The following is a 21,779-nucleotide window of genomic DNA, read 5'->3' on the forward strand; positions in this document are numbered from 1 at the left end:
AGAATTAGATCCCCAGCAGCCACTAGCAGATTGCTCTTGTAACATTAGAAGGACAAAAGTTTAATTCCACTGTTTGAAAGAAATGAGCTAGAAATGTAAAAAATGAAAAAAAAATTAGAATGTCAAAAAAGGGAGAATTGTATCAAATATTAGGAGAAAAAGAAAAAAATTCCTTAAAATGTTCGTTTTTCTATGTCCTTTATTAAGGAGATTGATATTTAGACAAAAAAAAATAAAGGATGGAACAAAATGGATTAGAAGAGAACTGCAACCAGAACTGAAATAATGGAAGAATTCCTAGATACCTTGAGGTGATACATTTATAGTGATGTTAAGAACTTCTACCATGTAATGATGTGAGTTTTATTACAATAATAATCTTTTTTCAAAAGCCTATAAGGTTACTACAAATACTACTGAGGAACTCTTTGCTTGAAACAGCCTCTCTCAGAATATCCAAATCAGTTTAATCCTCTGGATATTATATTATCTCCCCATTCTAATTCCACCACATTTTCTCACAAACAATAAGAGTATAAAGAATTATGAGAAATGAGAAAAATAGCATTTGAACTTTTTTGGCCCAATAATCATTACAATAACCAGTATTTATATTCTACTTTTAGATTTGCAAAGATCATTATATGTAATATTTTGTCCTCACATCTGTGGAAGGTAGAAACTTATTATAATCCCCACTTAACAGATGGCTGATTGACATTAACTTGCATAGGATCACACAGTTAATACATGTCTGAGGCAGAATTTAAATTAGGAGAGAATTACAATCCAAGATAGGTGATGAAATAATGGCAGAATTCCTAGACACCTTGAGGTGATACATGTATTGTATATATACCTCAATCCAGTCCTTTTATTGACTACTTTTAGTTGCTTCTCAACTTGCCATATTTTCAGTGGAGAGTCAAGTTGGCGGCTCTGGTTTGGAAATATTTTGTACAAGTTCATGGACTACCCTACAGAGTTATTAAATAGTAGTTTGAAAGCATACTTTGCTGTACTGCAACAATATAATATAATAATTCTATAATATATAAACATCATATACTATAATGCCATAATGGTGTAATTCAATATAATAATAATAATAATAAGAAGCAAGCGAAGCAGACTGATTTTGTTTCATACCCATCAAAAATAATTACAACGAAACAGAAATGGACAGTAAAAACAAGCAAATTCCTGTCAAAATTCTACCCTACCAAAAAGCAATACACCAGACCAACTAATGAAATTACAATTGTGAACAGCTAAGTACTTGGTCACAGAAGTGTCTAGGAATCCCACCAATAGTGGTTTCTCTCATTTTAATATCCCTGACATATATTAAAACACTGTTGCAATGGTCCTGAGTTTACATGGGCCAGAAGAAAAAGGGATTTTTTTTTTGAACTAGTAATAATCCTATAGCATTTGTTGATCCCTCAGTTTCCTCTTCAGTTCATCCTCTGAATAGTATAATTTTTTTTGCTTTTATTGTTAATAGTATTTTACTTTTTTCCAATTATATATAGACAACTTTTAATATTCATTTTTATAAGATTCTGAATTCCAAATTTCCTCCCTCCCTCCATCTTTTTCCTTCCTCTATTCCTAAAATGGTAAGCAATTTAATATAGGTTATATATGTGCACTTACAAATTAATCATGTTATAAAAGAAGAAACATACCAAAGGAACACACACACACACACACACACATACACACACACACACACACACACACACACAGGAAAGTGAAAATATTTTCCTACTGTAACGTCTGGCAAATCTTATTTCTCAATCCTGTTTTTCCTCTTCATCATGCATTCCTGAGATAACATGATAATATAGTTTTAAACATAGAAATATTATCTCAGATACCACCGAGATACACCATCCTCTGTCTTAGACAATTAAACCAATCTTTCTCCTGGCAGTATTAGCCTTAGGCTCTTGTAACAATTTCAAGTAATTTGGCCTGGTAAGTAAGTAAGCCTTAGTTCAGGGGTCCTCAAATTACCGCCCATGGGCCATATGCAGCCCACTGAGAACGTTTATGTGGCCCGCCTATGGCAAAATCAGACCCGAAGTGATATTCGACCTAAACTCGCATTAGCAATGCACACTTCCTGCACTGGGCTGAGGTGGTGGAGACAGAATGTGAAGCACTCCAACAGTCTGAGGGACAGTGAACTGGCTCCCTATTTAAAAAGTTTGAGGACCACTTAGTTTCTTCATTTGCAAAAGAGGCGCATGATAGTGCATGGCCTCTAAAATCCTTTCCAGTTCTAGATTTGTTCTTCTTTGATAATAGGTCTTTCTATTTTTATTTACTATTTTTAGTTTTGCCCTCAATCCTTCAAATAGTTCCAGATAGATCATGTTGTGCCTTAAGTTTTCTTTTCCTCAATTTAAACATTAAACAGAATGTTGCAACCCAGTTTGTTTGTTTTTGTAGGTGCTAGAATATTCCCCACCACTTAGTAATATTTTATTTATTCCAATTATATGTAAATATAATTTTATTTCCATTTTTCTCCCTCCCTCTCTCTACTTGCCCCTCTCCAAGGTGCCAACAAATCTGATATAGGTTAGAAATATACATTCATATTAAACATGTTTCTATATTAGTTATATTATGAAAGAAGAATCAGAATAAAAGGGGAAAATGTTGAGAAAGAAAAAAACTGAAAATAGTATGCTTTAATCTGCATTCAGGCTCCATAGTTCATTCTCTGGATGTGGACAGCATTTTCTAGTATGTCTTTTTGAATTATCTTACATTATTATATTACTGTGAAGAATAAAGTCTACCAAAGTTGATTATCACAGAATGTTGCTGTTACTATGTACAGTCTTCTCCTGGTTCTACTCACTTCACTCACCATCCATTCTTGTAGTTCTTTCCAGGAAACCAGAGATTTAAAAATTGTTAAAAACTTTATTCTTTCCCGATACAAAAATAAAGTCAAAATGAATACATGATTAGCCTTAAAAGGTGATACTATAAGCAAATTAGGAGAGCCAGGATAGTTCACCTATCAGATCTTTGGAAAAGAGAGGAAATTATGGCCAAAAAAGAACTAGAGAACATTCTCAAAAGAAAAATGGATAATTTTGATTACATTAAATTTTAAAAGTTTTTGTACAAACAAAAGCAAGATTAGAAGATAAGCAGAAAGCTGGGGAAAAATTTATAGCTAATGTTTCTGACAAAGTGAGTCAAATTTATAAGAATGCAACTCATTCCCCTATTGATAAATGGTCAATAAAAAAGAACAATTTTAAAATGGAGAAATTACAATCATCTATAGTCATATGAAAAATACTCTAAATTGCTATTGATTGGAGAAATGAAAATTAATGAGGTACCTACCATCTCTCACTTATCAAATGGCTAAGATGACAAGAAAAGATAATGATAAATGTTGGGGATGTGGGAAAAGTGGAACACTAATGCATTGTTTATGGAGTTGTGAATTGATTTAAACATTCTAAAGAGCAATATAGAACTATGCCAAAGGGCCATAAAACCCTGCATATCCTTTGACCTAGCAGTATATTCAAAAGAAATTGTAAAGAAAGGAAAAGAACCTACATGTGCAAAATGTTTGTTGCAGCTCTTTTTGTGGTGGCAAGGAATTAGAAAATGAGTAGAGATCCATCAATTTGGGAATGGATGAATAAGTTATGGTACAAAAAGTAATGGAATATTATTGTTCTATAAAAATGATGACAAGCTTATTTTAGAAAGGCCTGGAAAATTATTAAACACTTACTATATTTTAGGTGATGGGGACATCAAAATAAATGGCAAAAGTACAATTTCAACCAGATTACCTTTTTTTTTTCAGACTTGATCACCATTTTTATTCAGCCCATCCTGAACATATAATGGCCACCCACAGGCCTGATACTATTACTGATTGGTATAGAAGCTTTGGCCTGTTCTATTTCTAATGTGGACTTGTCTGCCCTCCTTAAAAAGCCTGATGTCTCACCCTATTTGTCCAGGTTTAATATTTAGGTTTAGATCTTCTAAAGCTCATAACTACCAAGCTCAAGCAATCCACCAGCCTTAGCCTCCCCAGGAGCAGGAATTAAAGGTTGTTAGCTTATATTCAAAATGGGAATAAGACATTTATACTAAGTATAAAACAGGAGAGAACATGGCAAGTATAAATAGGAGGGCCAGAAAAATGGAGCAAGAAATTTTAGGAGGATGATAGGTCATAAACAAGCTTCATGAGGCTAATTTAGGATTCTTTCTAAATATAGGTTAGACTTTTGATGTTATACATGGATTCTGAAATAAAGGTTCAGAATTTCACTTTTGTTCAGTTAACATAGCAAAATTACCTAAAGTCACATTTTCATCTTATGTGAAGGATTTTCATTGATGTGATGTAAAGTAGACACATTTGGAATGCTAGAGAAATAGACTTAATGTATCTTAAAAAGAGTAGTCCTAACATATATTGAGTAAACTGAAACCAAGGTTGCCAAAGACATCTGCTGTTTAATGTTCAAGGTGATTTCCTGAAGGAAGATACTAAAAAGTCAAAGCAAATTAGTGCCATTTCTCAAGTCATCTTAGGAATTAACCTTAAGAGATACTTTCAGCCAATAAATGTTTCTCCATTAGTAAGATTTCAGCCTCACTGAAGAACCTGACAAGAGTAAAAAGAGCAAAGTTCTGTCAAAGTTTGATTGATGATCTAGAATCAAATAATGGTGTCAGGATAGAATCAGGTTTATACCTTGTTAGACTGGGAGGATGTTGGAAGCAAGAAGACCTTCATTGCCTTTTTATGGAACTGTGACTGATCAGCAAAGTAGCTCACATGGTATTGAATATTAACATAATAAAAATCTTATATAAACCAAATCACAAAATCACTGATTTTTCATCCCATCTTTGCTCTTTGTTTCCAGGCTAAGGAAATATTCTAGAAGAAGTCAGCAGCATCTTGAGAGGTAGCCTGAAGGTGCTATATTTATTCCAGGTAGTATAGTAGATAAAGCATTGGATCTAGAAGTAGGAAATGGTTTTTCTTGTTCAGAATGTCTAACTCTTCATGATCCCATTTGGGTTTTTATTGGCAAAAATTCTGGAGTGGTTTGCCATTTCTTTCTCCAGCTCATTTTATAGATGAGGAAACTGAGGCAAACAGGATTAAGCAATTTGCTCATGGTCTCAAAGCTCATCAGAGCCTAAGGCTGGATTTCAATTAATGTTTTATTGAGTTTAGGCCTGGCACTCTATCCATCATATCATTTAGATGTCTTTATTATGTGTTGATTTGATGCCATTTCATGAGGGCATCAGGACACTTGGACTTAAATCCTCTCCTACATATTTACTTATTACTTGTTAATATATGACCATGGACAACCTCTGAGCATCCGTGTCTTTGTAAAATTAATAATAATTCCCTGACTTGTAAAGATCAAATGTATTTAAGGTGCTTTGGAAAGCATCATACAAATGCAAAGAGCTAGTATTAGTACTACTAATAAGAGGGCATGCTAGCCACTGTTCTACCTAGCTGCCTAAAGATAGACGAGTTCAATTCCAGCCTGAGATACTTTCTCATGTGACTAAGCAAATTATTTAAATGCTCCCTCAACTGTAGTTTTCCCATGTGTAAAATGGGAATAATAGTATCTGCTTCCCAGGGTTCAAATGAAATGTTTTTAAATTCTTTTGAAACTTTAAAGCTTTATACAAATGGTAATTAGTGGAATTCAGACCAATATATGCTTAATTCAACTTTTAGGTGTGAAATATCCAAAACTTAGTTGGCATTTCAATTTTCAGGATAATAAAAATCCAGTAACTTTGTACAGAGAATGTTAAAACAGGCAATAGTGACCAACAGGTTTCTTGTCACTACACTCAGGAAGGTAGAATTATTGATTTGTAGGAGAAAAAAAGATAGCAACTGCTGCCAATAATCTTTATAAGGACATTAGCCACACCTGCAGGAACTTATAAAAACAGGAGCTTCCTCGATGAAGAGGTGGTGATTGCTGATTCTTATGTTGTGACTAGAAAAGTAAATTTAAAAGTGGGAAGTCAAGAAAGAAAGATGAAACTTTTCGGTGGCAAAGCAGTGTGGTTCTGGTGAGTCTGGATAGCTAAATATCCTTTATTGTGAGTGGTGTTTGTCTTCTAATATGTTGTATATTCCTGAGGAAACTATCGTGAGCTGGTCTGCATTGTTCTTAAGAATCAATAGGTAGCAGAGGGATGGTAGTAACAATATTGGGTCAAAAAATTAGCATCAGCTATTTCCTTGGAAGCATTTTCAAAGTGCTTGTCTTTTCTCTTTGATTTGCCCCTCTGTCCAATGTCATGGGTCTTGACAATCAGAGATCTCAAAACCCTTGTCCTTTGGTCTAGACTATAGAATTTGATTTTTAAAAAGTTGCACAATACCAGGGAGCTTGATCACTGCAGAACTAAATCTATAGTCACTTTCCTTGTGTAAAGTTACTCCCATTCATAAAGAATAAACAGTAACAAGGAGTAGCTTTAGTTTTGAAATAACAACAGCAAGATAATATTCAAAATGCCTTTTTAAAAAAAAATCTTTCCCTGTTTGCATCTACTTATGTGTCCATATTTTTGTATTTAGCACCTAGCAGAGACCTTGATTCACTGAGATGTGGAATGTACTTGTGTTTTCAATGATACCAGAAAGACCCAGGTAAGGAAACTTTTTCTACCAATGCAAGTCATTGATTTCTTTGCAACTTAGAGTCTTAGAGATAGTAGAAGCACAATAGATTTTTGTTGATTTATTGACTGATAATGTCTAAATCTAATTTTCATTGAATGTAAAACATAGAAAAAGATCTTGCCATATTTTTCCTTAGTCGTATTTTATAATGACTCTACTGACTTAATTGCATGTAATCATGTCTGTCTTTGTCTCTCTGTCTCTTTGTCCATTTCTCTGTTTTTCTTTCTTTTTCTCTGTCTCTGTTGATATTTCTGTATTTCTTTGTGTCTCTGTCTCCATATGTGAGTATGTCTGCATGTGCACGTGTGTGCACTCAAATAATTGGATAGAAAGGATGAAAAAAGAATCAAAGGTAGCTATGAGGTCATGAATATAGGAAAGTGGTAGTGCCTTAACAAGAAATAGGAAAACTTTGAAATAGAGGTAAGTTTTGGGGAAAACATAATGTTTTTTTTTTCCATAGATGTTGACTTTGAGATGATATGAGAGATAAGTGGAGATATCCACTATATTTGGAAGTGCAGGATAAGAGTTCAGGACAAATATTAAAGTCAGCTAAGTACAGATTCTACGTTGAACCCAAGTGAGTGGATAGGATCAGTAGGAGAATGAGCTTAAAAACAGAAAAGATATTAGTACAAAGTCTTGGAAGCACAAATGCTTGAGGATGAAAGAAGAATAATTATCTAATAAAGGAGTTCGAGAAGGAAAGATCAGCTCAGGCACCCAATAAAGAAGAGCCTTTTAGAGGCCAAGGGGAAAGAAGTTTTAGGAGGAAGCAGTTATCAAAGCAACATAGTAATCAAGTTTATTAATTTCACCTAAGAATATTTTTATGTTGATACTCATGGGCCCCAGAGACCCCATTCATGGGCTACTACCTCAGAGCCCCTTTGTGAGTTAACCAGGGGTCCTGTGACACACTCTTGCAACACCCTAGGGTGCAAAGAAATGTTCTTGTCAGCAGGCTATTGTCATATACCTGACCCCTTGTTTGCAGCTTTATTACAAACATCACTCTAAAAAGCAGATGAGGATCCCCATCCTCATTCACTTTCCAGACCATCTGTCAGTCAGCTTGGCTGTCCTCCAAAATTCCCCCTTAACAGCTCTGTTGCCCCTCAGCTATTTTGCTAGACCTCAGCTGGACTTTCTCCTGAGTCAAGCCTGCTTTTCTTTGGCATTAATAAAGATTTGTGGCCACAAGAGAATTTCCTTGAATTCTTTCAAGCCACCTCTGAACCATTTGGATGACACATCAATACCCTGCTGGCTATGTTCCTTCTACACCAATCAAAAGCAAATATCTAGGTGTAAGAGTCTTTCCTTTATCTCCATCAAAACTCTTCTTCTATGTCATACCTCTGATTTGAGCTAGTTGTTTAAAACAATTTGATTAAATTAATTCATGAGTGAATGACTAACAGTTTCTCTCTTAGAAGTATTTCATTTTTAAAAGTCCCTCTTATTGCCTCAGATGAAGCTATATAAATGACAGAATTTCAAAGATTGTTAAAGTTGATTGGGAAAAGAAGTACAGGGTGAGAGAATTTATTTATTTATTTATTTTTGATATGGTAGTCATCATGGTTGTAGTCCAGCTTTTCTTCAAAGTCTGCTACATTAGGACATTTGATTCTCATATTTTTTTTCCTTCTTTCACCTTTAAACCCAGAGTTTCTTCAAAAGCCTTAAGTTCTCTTATAACCTTCCATGACTGGATATGGTATGAACAGCAGCTTTTTTATTTCTATGAGTCATTTTTAAGTTAGTTGTTTATAAGTTGGACATTGCCTGTTCTTCCAGTACCATTAAATGTTTGTCAGAGCCCATTATGAGCCCATATGGGCATATAAATATATGTGCACTTTGCTTAAACAGGTAGGTTTTTTTTTTATATAAGACACAAACTGTGCTTCTGCAACTGTGACCCAACAGGATTTGGGCCTTTGTAGCAATATTAGTGGGTTATTAAAAGTGGTATTATCAGAATAAACGTATTTATATAGGAAATAAGAAATATTTTACCATGGATATCCAATACTGAGCATTTAGGTATTTACAGAGATGAAAACAATCATTTTTAAAAGCTTTTGCTTTGTTTATTTGGGACTCAAAAGTATTTTCCCCTTTGACATTATGTCCCACACTTTTCAGACTAGCTTGAAAGATCAGCAAAGAAAGAACAAGTAATTCTGTCACTCAGGAGAGGGAGAGACATGAGAAATGCTGAACAAGGATGGAGAGAGGTAGGACCAGGAGGTATTTGCTTTGTTGGTAGTATCTCTAGGGAAGAAGCCAGCTATTTTCTAGCTTCCTACTTTAAATCTTCTTGCTAATGTTGTGGCAAAAGTATCACAGTAAACAAATTCAGGGTACAAATCAATTTTTAAAATATATTATAAGCCGCAGAATTGAGAATTTCATTGATTGACAGCTTTTGTTTGTTGGTCTGGCTACAAAAAAATTTTCCACCAATCTGGGGAGCATGAAAAAAACAGAGCAGTCCAAGTAGTTCTGTTAATTGTGAAGGTGAAGTACAGAAGCACATTAATCTGTTGTTAGTTTCAAGCAGAGGTAAGCAAGATAACTCTATTTTCTTCTATGGCTAGAATAACATGGAGACTTGGAAAGAGTTGAAACATAAACAATAAAAACATTTTCTATAGAAGTAAGGGCTGATTTCAAGATAGTCACTTAAGTTTGAACAAGTTATTATGCAGTTCCTTGTTCCCTTGCCTCTATGCACTAATCAGGTGCTAAATTTCATTTCTATTTGTTAAAGATGCATAAGGACTGTCACAACTATCTAAATTTCAGTCCTTTGGGCTGCATTTTCTTAGTTGTAGCACTAAAATACCAGTCCTTAGGTACTTAAAGGTAATCGATTATGAAATACTGAATTGGTAATCAATAAGTTTGTTCAATTTGTCATTTGTAATTTAAGGAAGTTTTCTTCTTTTTTTTTTTCCAGAACATTTTTGGAATACAAGGGCAGCTCTATATTGAAACTAACACAACATGAGTTGTGAATTGAATGTTGAGCTTAGGGCTGACTAAATTTCTTACCTTCATAGCTGAGTTCTCTAGTCTTCACTGCAAAGGGATCTTTCGTGTGTGTGTGTGTGTGTGTGTGTGTGTGTGTGTGTGTGTGTGTGTGTGTGTGTGTATCATATTCTAAGATTTCATACTCCGTTAACTCCAAAGTGAATTTGGAGTGTCATTCAAGAAGATTCATTAATAAAGAGTTGAGTATTAATGATAAGCATTAGTACTATTGGTTTGACCTAGCAGCCATTTGGAAGATAATTATTCCAAACATTGATATGTTTTTCTGAGAGGTATTGGCCATGGCAAAATATCCCCATCTTTAAATCTATTTCTCAATTACATAATTATTATGGCATGTGGCTTTGTAGCCTTAAGATTTTAGTTGGCAACTTCTGAAACTTGGGAAGGGGAAGAGAAAGTATAGGAGAGAATGATGGGTAAAAGAAGCAAAAATGGAGTTTCTGGGAAGTTTTGATAAAATCTTCTAGGAAGTACAATATTAATTTGCATCTTTGGATAAGAATTGAATTCTATTATAAAGATGATATAAAAATCTTTTTGAGCTTGGAGTATAAGAGAAAAGGATTTTTATATATAAAAATCAAACTTGTTTTTGGACCAAATTGTTCTAGAGAACAATCAGGTTTTAAAGAGCAACTTATAATGCTATGTTTTCCTCTAGAATCCATTGGGATTTTCTATCTGAAGATCACATGAGTCTAAACTGAACTTCCAAGCATGAATTTAGACTATTCCAAAATGACCCAATATTTCTGGGATTGGGTGTGAACTTAAACAGATTCAGAAATAGTCATTGATACAATTTGAGTCAATAATTATTTTTATAAGTATCAAAGAGCCCCATCTTAGATGGTACAAAATGGATCAAAATCTAAGAAAATTAGAGATAATGGGAATAAAGGGAATAATGGGAAGAGGACAATAAAATCTATGAATCTTTTTTTTACAATATAAAGTTTCATCAGTTGGTAGTCGTGATTATTTAACAGTAAAGTTACCCATTGGTTCAGTTCCAAATGCAGGCTAGATATTTTTAAATGGAGTTTTAAAAAATAATATTTTATATGGTATTTTCTAAGCTTTTTTCCCCCTCTTTTTCATTATCATTTAAAAATGAGAATGCATTTTTAAATTTTTCTTCCTCCCACATCCTTCCTGTATCTAGGATGGAGGAGGAAAAAAAAAGAGAAGCAAAACTTTTTTTTAAATAATTATGCATAATCAAATAAAAACAAATCCAACTAAAGATCAGAGGTCATATAAATTATGCAAAATCACAAAACTGATAAATGACAGTTAGGACTCAAATCTACACATTTCAGTTTTCAGTCCATTGTTCTCTTTCACTAGTGTCTCACCTACAGTTATACTTGTGAGTGTTAATCTTATCGAGTGAATAATCATTGCAGTGATAATGAAAACTATTCTGGTAGGGCCTAAAAAACTGGCTTTTGCTTCCATTTTAATGGCAAACCCATTTGTTTACGTTGGAAGCTTAAGGGATCTGTTATAGATGGTAATGCCTTTCAGGCAGGGAGGGCTACTGAAGAGGCCAAAATACAAAGAGGATTTGGGATGGTGGATAAGTCATGTCAGAATAACCTCTTTCCCTTTTTTTTTTTTTTTTTTTTTTTTTTTTTTGACAAAGTTACAAATCTAGTGGGTCAGGAGAATGCTCTAGATACAATTTGCCTAGATTTCAATTACTTTCTTTCTTTTTTTTTTTTTTTTTTTTTTTTTTTTTTTTTTTTTTTTTAACATTACTGGGTTATAAGATGGTGTTGTTAGGTAGCTTTGGAAATACCTCATGTTCAGACCAAGTCATTAATGATTCAAATTGTCAGCACAGAAGGAGTACTAAGTTGAAGTGCCCAATGGAGCTCTGTACCTGCTATTTAACACATACCAGTGACAAATACCATATTTTACCATATTTTGCAAATGACAAAACTGCAAAGGACAACAAATGCCTTTGTTGTCATTCAGGATCTAAAAAATTTGGCAGGCTGAAATGTTTTTAGGCACATTCTAATAAAATAAAATGTGATAGGAATATAAGTGAAGTTTTATAGTTGTGTTCAGAAAAATCATTATCATAAGTTCAAGATAAGGAAGATATGATTAGACAATTTAGTTGAAAAAGATCTGAGTGTTTTAATGGTCGTATAAGCACAATTTTTAGTCAATATAACAAGGCAGCTAAAAATCTATTATATTGTATTGCAGTTAGAGGCATGGCATCTAGTGAAGTAATAGTCATACCACTTTTAAGGAATGAAGTTCAATGATAGATTCAAAATTTTAAGAAGGGCCTAGAAAAGCTGAAGAATGTACATAGGAAGACAATTAGGATATTGAAAAAAATATAAGATCATATGGATCTGGAGGGGACCTTAGATGCTATTTAGTTCAAATCCCTTGCTTCAGACATGAAGAAACTGTTTCAAATATATACTACTTGACCAGTGTATAACAGTGAAGATTTGGATTTAGGTCCTCTGGTTCCAAGTCTATGGTTATTCTGCTATTCTATGCTGCCTCTCACACTTCAAGATCAGGCCAAATGAAGATTGGTTGTAAAATGTTTAGCCTTAGAAATAAAATACTTTGGAGGATTGAGGAAGATAGAGAAAAGTCATGATGACTGTTTTTAAGTGTGCATATATAAGTGGCTGTGATCTGGAAGGTGCCTTAAATTCATTCTGCTATGTCTCAGGAGGCAGAAGTTGGTGTGTTAGTTGGAAATTATAAAGATGCAATTTTAGATTTGATGAAAGGGAAATTTCAAAATATTTATCAAATAAAGTTATCTGAAAAAGCTAATAGGATGGTTCCAGAGAGAGTGGAATCTACTTCAACCTGGGGCTTTAAACAAAGTGTTCTCGTTGAATTTTTTGAGATTGTGAATTCTCAGTCTAGTGAAACTTTCTCAGAATTTTAAAAAAATGTATAAAATAAACAAGTTATATCAAATACCATTGTTAACATAGTCAAAAGAAGTTCACAAAACCCAAATCCTTGGATCAGTTGTGGATTTGGAATGAGTATAATTTTCTTTCCTTCAAACAATTCTAGATGTGTATCAACATTTTTGTTTGCTACAGTACCTTTAATTCAAACAAACAAACAAACAAACAATGCTGACACCCAGTAAGGAGGCTGGCTCATTTCTGTTACTCTACTTAATTTCAACATACATTCCTCTTTTATTCCTTGGTGGAATATTTCTGCTAATTTCTATTGTCATTCCCCAGTGCCACCAGCTTGTTATGCCAATGTTTTCTTTAATCAGAAATGTAACTTGTTTAGTCTTCTAGGAACAGATCTACTGCTGGAAGAACTTAATGACACAACTCCCCTTCTATGTTATATATGAAAAAAGTGAGGTCCAAAGACGTGGCTTGTTTAAAGTATCACACAGCTGAAAACAAAACAAAACAAAAAAAACGAGGCAATTGGGGTTAAGTGACTTGCCCAGGATCACACAACTAGGAAGTCTTAAGTGTCTGAGACCAGATTGGAACTCAGGTCCTCCTTACTTCAGGGCTGGTGCTCTATCTACTGTGTCCCCTAGCTGCCCTTCCACACAGATAGTTTAATGGTCACGCCAAAATTTCCTTACCATAGGATCATAGAGCTAGAACACTTTGAGATTGAGACGTTATATAATTCAAACCCTCTATTTTATAGATAAGGAAAATGAGCTCCAGGGAGATTGTGACTTGCCTTAGAAGCAATAGAGGCAGAAATTTGAATCTGGCTCCTTCGATTCTTGAGCCAGTATCTTTTCCATTGTACCATGGTACATGGCTACCAAGGTCTGAGAATCAGGCCTTCTGCCCCCTCTGTCAAGCTGCCTGCACCATCTTCTGTTAAGCCCGAAAGGAATACTTGTTGAGATTTGTCAAAGTTCCCCTCCAAATGAGTGTCCATCATTAGATTTTAAAAAGGCCCAAAAAGAAAACTTTACTTTGTTGTTAATCATATGATCAAAATAGACTCTTAAGTTTTTGTGCCTTTAGGATTCCAACCAGCACCTTCTATGTGTCAGATGCTACATGTGGTGTTTCTTTTTTTTCTTTTTTTTTTTTTTCTTTTCTTTTCTTTTTTCTTTTTTCTTTTTCTTTTTTTTTTTTTTTTTGGTGATTGTTAAGTCAGGATCAATCACTGCTCACTTGATGTACACACCTATCCTAAATGATAGAAAGCTTTAAGGACTCTCTTGCCTCCAGACTGAAAGTAGCTCCTGGGAACTCACAACTGACTTTTCAGACAGGACTGTGGATACCTTCATGCATGGGGCCTCATTATTTACAATATTACCCAACTGAGGTTTCATGGTAAACTTCTTTGCATACTCACTGGAGAATAAAAACCTGAATCTTGTCAACAGAAATACTTAAGGGAATAAGGATAGTTAGAAGAAGAATATACAAGAAAGTAATTTTTTGGGGGAGGAGAGAGAAACCAGAACTCTGTTCTCCAATATACATTCAGTTTAAAAGTCTTAAAGAGTTCATAAAGTTAAACATCTGCCTCATTCTTGGTCACATGTATAAATTCTTCTATGAGTTAAGATGTGGAAATAGCACAACTGGTAAATTTCGCATAGTGACTTATTTTAGTGCTTCAGTACTTAAATAATTTTGAAATTTACTTGTCATTAAATTATTATATAATGAGAAATTTTTTTTTTTGCTGGGGGGATAGAGAATGGAAAGAGGAGACCTTAATAAGAACCGAATCATTATTATTTTGTTTAGAATTCTATGCACTATGACTCATCTGTTTCTTTCTTTCTTTCTTTCTTTTTTTCTGGCAGTGTTGATACAACATAAAGGTGAAAATCACCTCATTCATTTGTTCTATGGAAGGTAGCCAATTTAAGTCCCTAAGTGAGATTTCTACGTCATTCAGCTTAACACTGTATAATCAAATTCCTCAAAGCATTTGTGCCATGTTATTTGGCCAAAAATCCAATTTTGACCTCTCAATAATATGTGTATATATTTATGCATGTGTAAATGGTCATACATATATAAACTTTATTTTATGCATTATATAAATATGTATTACAGAGTATGGTTACATGTATGATTATATAATATATATTTTATGCAAATATATAATGCATAGTATTCAAATATATAAATATCTTTACATATATAACATATCTTCTTTGGTAGGTAGGTTGTTGTTGTTTTGCTTCCCCTTTAAACTATACCATAATTTCTTCTGAGAGCTTTATGGGTTTTCTGTGATTCAAGTGAATTAGCTTAATTTTTCTTTTTTTCTCTTTATAGGTTTGTATATAAGCAAAATTTACTAGTCAAGTAGAATACATATTTCTGAAATGGAGTTCAAAAGTCACCTAGACCCCCCCCCTTTTTTTTTTTTTTTCTGAGGCTGGGGTTAAGTAACTTGCCCAGGGTCACACAGCCAGGAAGTGTTAAGTGTCTGAGACCAGATTTGAACTCGCAGTCCTCCTGAATTCAGGGCTGGTGCTCTATCCACTTTGTCACCTAGTGCCCCCCCCCCCCTTTTTTTTTTTTTTTTTTTTTTTTTTTTTAAGAAACAAGGGAACAAGGGCCTAACAGAGTTAAATTACAAGTTTAAGAGAAATTTGGGTACTAGAAATCAGCAATGTGATTCAAAACAATGTGTTCTGACTCTAGATACAGTACTATTTCTTCTATATAAGCAATTCCTTTTGGAATTTATAGTTTTTTTTTTTTTTTTTTTTTTTTTTTAATGCGCCAAATACCATAGTGTTCTTGAATGCAGCAATTAGATTAGTTGGGAAATATTTAATAACAAACAAAAATAAAAATACAACAGAAAAGAGTTAATGCTTACATGTTCTTTTCTAAGTCAATACATGGCTCACAGGAATACTCATATGATTTAATGGTCTCTATTTCTGTTTGAATTTGAGAACATTTTCTTTATAGTTCTACTATCCATTCTTCCTTTATCTCTAAGGCTTTACTCTGACAGTCAGTAAAGACTTTTTTGGGACAAATTCAAAGAACTGAGCATAGTGCATTTAAGAAATCTTATATTCTCTTCATCTTGCCTGAGCCCTAACCACTTGTTCAGTGATACCAGGAAATCTCTTGAGCTTTTTGTGCTCAAATATTTCTCATTCATAAGACCCTTTCCTGGCAACTCAACTTCAGCAATCTTTCTAATAAGCTCAAATGCTCTTTGAATGTGGGAACCTTGTAATTTTTCATCTTCCTATCCCCAGTTTCTGGTCCATAAGTGCTTCCTAAGTACTGATTAAATCTTTCCCAGAATGATTTCTTGCTATTAGGGAATGTTATTGTGGTTATATGTGGTTGCATATAACTACATGAGTGGGGATTTTGACTACTGTGCCTATGGCTAAGTCATTATAAGATAATGCAGTTCTAGGTATGTCAAGAGAGACAGATGAACAGTTTGAGTACTAGACTTTGAAAGATTTGAGTTCATTTATGAGCTATGTAATGTAACTTCTCAGTGCTTCACACATATCCCAAGGAACTATCTAGAAAGCCATAAGATGATGTGACATTTGCGTAGATAGAGGGAATTCAGATAAACTGAGGAAATTGCAGATTCTTTTTGGCGTGAGCATAAAAGGTAGAAGTATCATGACTAGATATTTAGTTTTCTCAATATAGAAATATGGGAAAATTATACTTTCATTATGCATGGGTTTCAGGATATTCACAGAATTTAGAAATCTTAAAATCTTGATAAGAGAGAAGTTTTTAGGAAGGAAGAATACATAGACATCAGGAAAATGCCTCTTTCTCCTCTATTTAATTTTCCTTCTCTCCCTTCCCTTTTTTTTTTGTTTGTTTTGTCTTTGTTTTACTTTTGTTGCTGTTTAAATGACCAAATGTTAAGAACATATAAAATCACAGAATCTCTGCATTGGAAGAGACTTGAAAGAGCATCTAGTCTACTCAGAACTTGAATTAGAATTATCTCTAACTTAATGAGTTATACATACATACTACTTAATTATTTATTTTCCTCTACAGAAATTTTGAAAATTTGAGTCAGGAAAGGAGGAGTAGAACTTGCTGCCAGCTTGTACATACCATTCTATCCCTGACTAGATTATAAGCTTGTTGAGGGCAGTGACTGTTTTTTTTTTTTTTTTTTTTTTAATTTTTTTTTTTAAATTTTATAATTATAACATTTTTTGACAGTACATATGCATGGGTAATTTTTTACAACATTATCCCTTGCACTTACTTCTATTCAGATTTTTTCCCTTCCTCCCCCAACCCCCTCCCCCAGATGGCAAGCAGTCTTATATATGTTAAATATATTACAGTATAATTTAGATACAATATATGTGTGTAGAACCGAATTTTTTGTTGCACAGGAAGAATTGGATTCAGAAGGTAAAAATAACAGTTTACATTCATTTCCCAGTGTTCCTTTTCTGGATGTAGCTGGTTCTGTCCATCATTAATCAATTGGAATTGGATTAGCTCTTCTCTATGTTGAAGAAATCCACTTCCATCAGCATACATCCTCGTACAGTATCATTGTTGAAGTGTATAATGATCTTCTGGTTCTGCTCGTTTCACTCAGCATCAGTTGATGTAAGTCTCTCCAAGCCTCTCTGTATTTCTCCTGTTGGTCATTTCTTATAGAACAATAATATTCCATAACATTCATATACCATAGTTTACCCAACCATTCTCCAATTGATGGACATCCATTCATCTTCCAGCTTCTAGCCACTATGAAAAGGGCTGCCACAAACATTTTGGCACATACAGGACCCTTTCCCTTCTCTAGTAGTTCCTTGGGGTATAAGCCCAGTAGTAGTATGGCTGGGTCAAAGGGTATGCACATTTTAATAACTTTTTGGGCATAATTCCAGATTGCTCTCCAGAATGGTTGGATTCTTTCACAACTCCACCAACAATGCATCAGTGTCCCAGTTTTCCCACAGCCCCTCCAACATTCATCGTTATTTGTTCCTGTCATCTTAGCCAATCTGACAGGTGTGTAATGATACCTCAGAGTTGTCTTAATTTGCATTTCTCTGATCAATAGTGATTTGGAACACTCTTTCATATGAGTGGAAATAGTTTTAATTTCATCATCTGAAAATTGTCTGTTCATATCCTTTGACCATTTATCAATTGGAGAATGGCTTGATTTCTTATAAATTAAAGTCAATTCTCTATATATTTTGGAGATGAGGCCTTTATCAGAACCTTTAACTGTAAAAATTTTTTCCCAATTTGTTACTTCCCTTCTAATCTTGTTTGCATTAGTTTTGTTTGTGCAGAAACTTTTTAATTTAGTGTAATCAAAATGTTCTATTTTGTGATCAATAATGGTCTCTAGTTCTCCCTTGGACACAAACTCCTTCCTCCTCCACAAGTCTGAGAGGTAAACCATCCCATGTTCCTCCAATTTATTTATGATTTCGTTCTTTATGCCTAAATCTTGGACCCATTTTGATCTAATCTTAGTATGTGGTGTTAAATGTGGGTCCATGCCTAGTTTCTGCCATACTAATTTCCAGTTTTCCCAGCAGTTTTTGTCAAATAATGAATTCTTATCCCAAAATTTGGGATCTTTGGGTTTGTCAAAGATTAGATTGCTATTTTTATTCACTATCTTGTCCTGTGAACCTAACCTATGCCACTGATCAACTAGTCTATTTCTTAGCCAATACCAAATGGTTTTGGTGACTGTTGCTTTATAATATAGCTTTAAATCAGGTACACTTAGACCACCTTCCTCTGACTTTTTTTTTCATTAGTTCCCTTGCAATTCTCGACCTTTTATTCTTCCATATGAATTTTGTTGTTATTTTTTCTAGGTCATTAAAATAGTTTCTTGGGAGTCTGATTGGTATAGCACTAAATAAATAGATTAGTTTGGGGAGTATTGTCATCTTTATTATATTCGCTCGGCCTATCCAAGAACATTGAATGTCTTTCCAATTATTTAAATCTGACTTTTTTTTTGTGGCAAGTGTTTTGTAATTTTGCTCATATAATTCCTGACTCTCCTTTGGTAGATATATTCCCAAATATTTGATACTATCGACTGTTATTTTGAATGGAATTTCTCTTTGTATCTCTTGCTGTTGGATTGTGTTGGTAATGTATAAAAATCCTGAGGATTTATGTGGATTTATTTTGTATCCTGCGACTTTGCTAAAATTCTGAATTATTTCTAATAGCTTTTTAGCAGAGTCTTTGGGGTTCTCTAAGTATACCATCATGTCATCTGCGAAAAGTGACAATTTGATTTCTTCATTTCCTACTCTAATTCCTTGGATCTCTTTCTCGGCTCTTATTGCCAAGGCTAGAGTTTCTAGTACTATATTGAATAGTAATGGTGATAGTGGGCAACCTTGTTTCACTCCTGATCTTACAGGGAAAGGTTCTAGTTTATCACCATTACATATGATGTTTACTGAAGGTTTTAAATATATGCTCCTTATTATTTTAAGGAATAGTCCATTTATTCCTATACTCTCAAGCGTTTTTAGTAGGAATGGATGTTGGATTTTATCAAATGCCTTTTCTGCATCTATTGAGATGATCATATGGTTTTTATTAATTTGATTATTAATATGGTCAATTATACTAATAGTTTTCCTAATATTAAACCAGCCCTGCATTCCTGGCATAAATCCCACTTGGTCATAGTGTTTATCCTGGAGATGATTTTCTGAAGTCTATTTGCTAATATCTTATTTAAGATTTTAGCATCAATATTCATTAAGGAAATTGGTCTATAGTTTTCTTTCTCAGTTTTCGATCTACCTGGTTTAGGTATCAGTACCATGTCTGTGTCATAGAAGGAATTTGGTAGGACTCCTTCAATCCCTATTTTTTCAAATAGTTTACATAGCATTGGAGTTAGTTGTTCTTTAAATGTTTGGTAGAATTCACCTGTAAATCCATCTGGTCCTGGGGACTTTTTCTTAGGAAGTTGGTTAATAGCTTGGTCTATTTCTTTTTCTGAGATGGGACTATTTAGACTACTTACTTCTTCCTCTGTTAATCTGGGCAAGCTATATTTTTGAAGGTATTCTTCCATTTCATTTAAGTTATCGAATTTATCGGCATAAAGTTGAGCAAAGTAGCTCCTAACTATTGTTCTAATTTCCTCTTCATTAGTGGTGAGTTCACCCTTTTCATTTTCAAGACTATCAATTTGCTTTTTCTCTTTCCTTTTTTTAATCAGGTTTACTAAGGGTTTGTCTATTTTGTTGGTTTTTTCATAAAACCAACTCTTAGTTTTATTAATTAATTCAATAGTTTTTTTACTTTCAATTTTATTAATCTCACCTTTTATTTTTTGAATTTCAAGTTTTGTGTTTGTCTGGGGGTTTTTAATTTGTTCCTTTTCTAGCAATTTTAGTTGTAAACCCAATTCGTTGGCCCTCTCTTTCTCTATTTTATGCAGGTAGGCCTGTAGAGATATAAAACTTCCCCTAATTACTGCTTTGGCTGTATCCCACACATTTTGGTATGATGTCTCATTATTGTCATTTTCTTGGGTGAAGTTATTAATTATGTCTATGATTTGCTGTTTTACCCAATCATTCTTTAGTATAAGATTATTTAGTTTCCAATTATTTTTTGGTCTGTTTTCCCCTGGCTTTTTATTAAATGTTATTTTGATTGCATTATGGTCTGAAAAGGATGCATTTACTATTTCTGCCTTACTGCATTTGATTTTGAGGTTTTTATGCCCTAGTATATGATCAATTTTTGTATAGGTTCCATGAACTGCTGAGAAGAAAGTATATTCCTTTCTGTCTCCATTTAGCTTTCGCCAAAGATCTATCATATCAAACTTTTCTAGTATTCTATTTACCTCTTTGACTTCTTTCTTATTTATTTTGTGGTTTGATTTATCTAATTCTGATAGTGCAAAGTTGAGATCTCCTGCTATTATAGTTTTGCTATCTATTTCCTCTTGCAGCTCTCTTAATTTCTCTTTTAAGAATTTAGATGCTGCACCACTTGGTGCATACATGTTTAATATTGATACTGCTTCACTATTGATGCTTCCCTTTAGCAGGATATAATGCCCTTCCTTATCTCTTTTAATTAGATCAATTTTTGTTTTTGCTTGATCTGAGATGAGGATGGCTACTCCTGCTTTTTTGGTTTTGCCTGAAGCATAATAGATTCTGCTCCACCCTTTTACTTTTAGTTTGAATGTCTCATCCTGTTTCAGGTGTGTTTCCTGTAAACAACATATAGTAGGAGGCAGTGACTGTTTTTTCCATTTTTGTATACTCGGTGCTTGGCATTTCAAAAATGTTCATTGACTGATTTGGTATTTTCATCAGCAAAATATTAGGTTCTCCTATTATAAGGGATGGCTGAGCTCTAACATCTGGCTAATACAACACATAAGATCATAGATTTAGGACTGGAACAGATTTTAGAGATCTTCAAATCAAATCTTCCACTTCTGTTTTCTGAGAATATTTCTTTCAAAACCCTTCTCTAATTTTCACAAACAAGTCAATGGAAAACTAATTCACTTAGCATGTGGTTTTATAGCAAACTCGGCTATAACATCTACCCTCTTAAGTGATATAGTGGTAACATCTCTAATGCTGAGTTTTTCATCTCAACATTGCAGCATTTATCTGCCATGTGGATGCAGAAAGAATGCTGCATTATTGAATTTCTGCTAAGGGAAAGTGAGTAATAAATTAAATTAAACCCTGATTCCTCTAAAGCAAGGTTTATATTCCTTCTCTGTTTAATTTTTTATAGTCATCAAACCAAATCATATAGACACCTCTTCTCTGCTTGATACCAGGCTCACCTTAAGGGAATAGATTAGAATCCTCAAGGGCAACTACCCTCTTCTCCCTTTGGGCGTGATGTCATTCTCTCTGTATACAAATCAACTGTTGGTAACTTTCCCTGCTTTGGCAAATGGCTTCTGTCTT

The 21,779-nt window shown here is 33.8% G+C and overlaps 1 long non-coding RNA gene across 1 annotated transcript in view; it reads left to right on the forward strand.

Moving 5' to 3' along the window:
* Positions 1 to 6,012: 6,012 nt before the first annotated feature.
* Positions 6,013 to 21,779, forward strand: part of LOC141558009 (uncharacterized) — a 29,108-nt gene continuing 13,341 nt past the window's right edge. Inside the window, exons 1-2 of the long non-coding RNA XR_012486934.1 lie at positions 6,013 to 6,129; positions 6,644 to 6,715. This is a non-coding gene — a long non-coding RNA (uncharacterized LOC141558009). The remainder of the gene's footprint in view (positions 6,130 to 6,643; positions 6,716 to 21,779) is intronic.

This window comes from Sminthopsis crassicaudata, chromosome 2 (assembly GCF_048593235.1).
Source record: "Sminthopsis crassicaudata isolate SCR6 chromosome 2, ASM4859323v1, whole genome shotgun sequence".
In the NCBI taxonomy this organism is placed as follows: domain Eukaryota; kingdom Metazoa; phylum Chordata; class Mammalia; order Dasyuromorphia; family Dasyuridae; genus Sminthopsis; species Sminthopsis crassicaudata.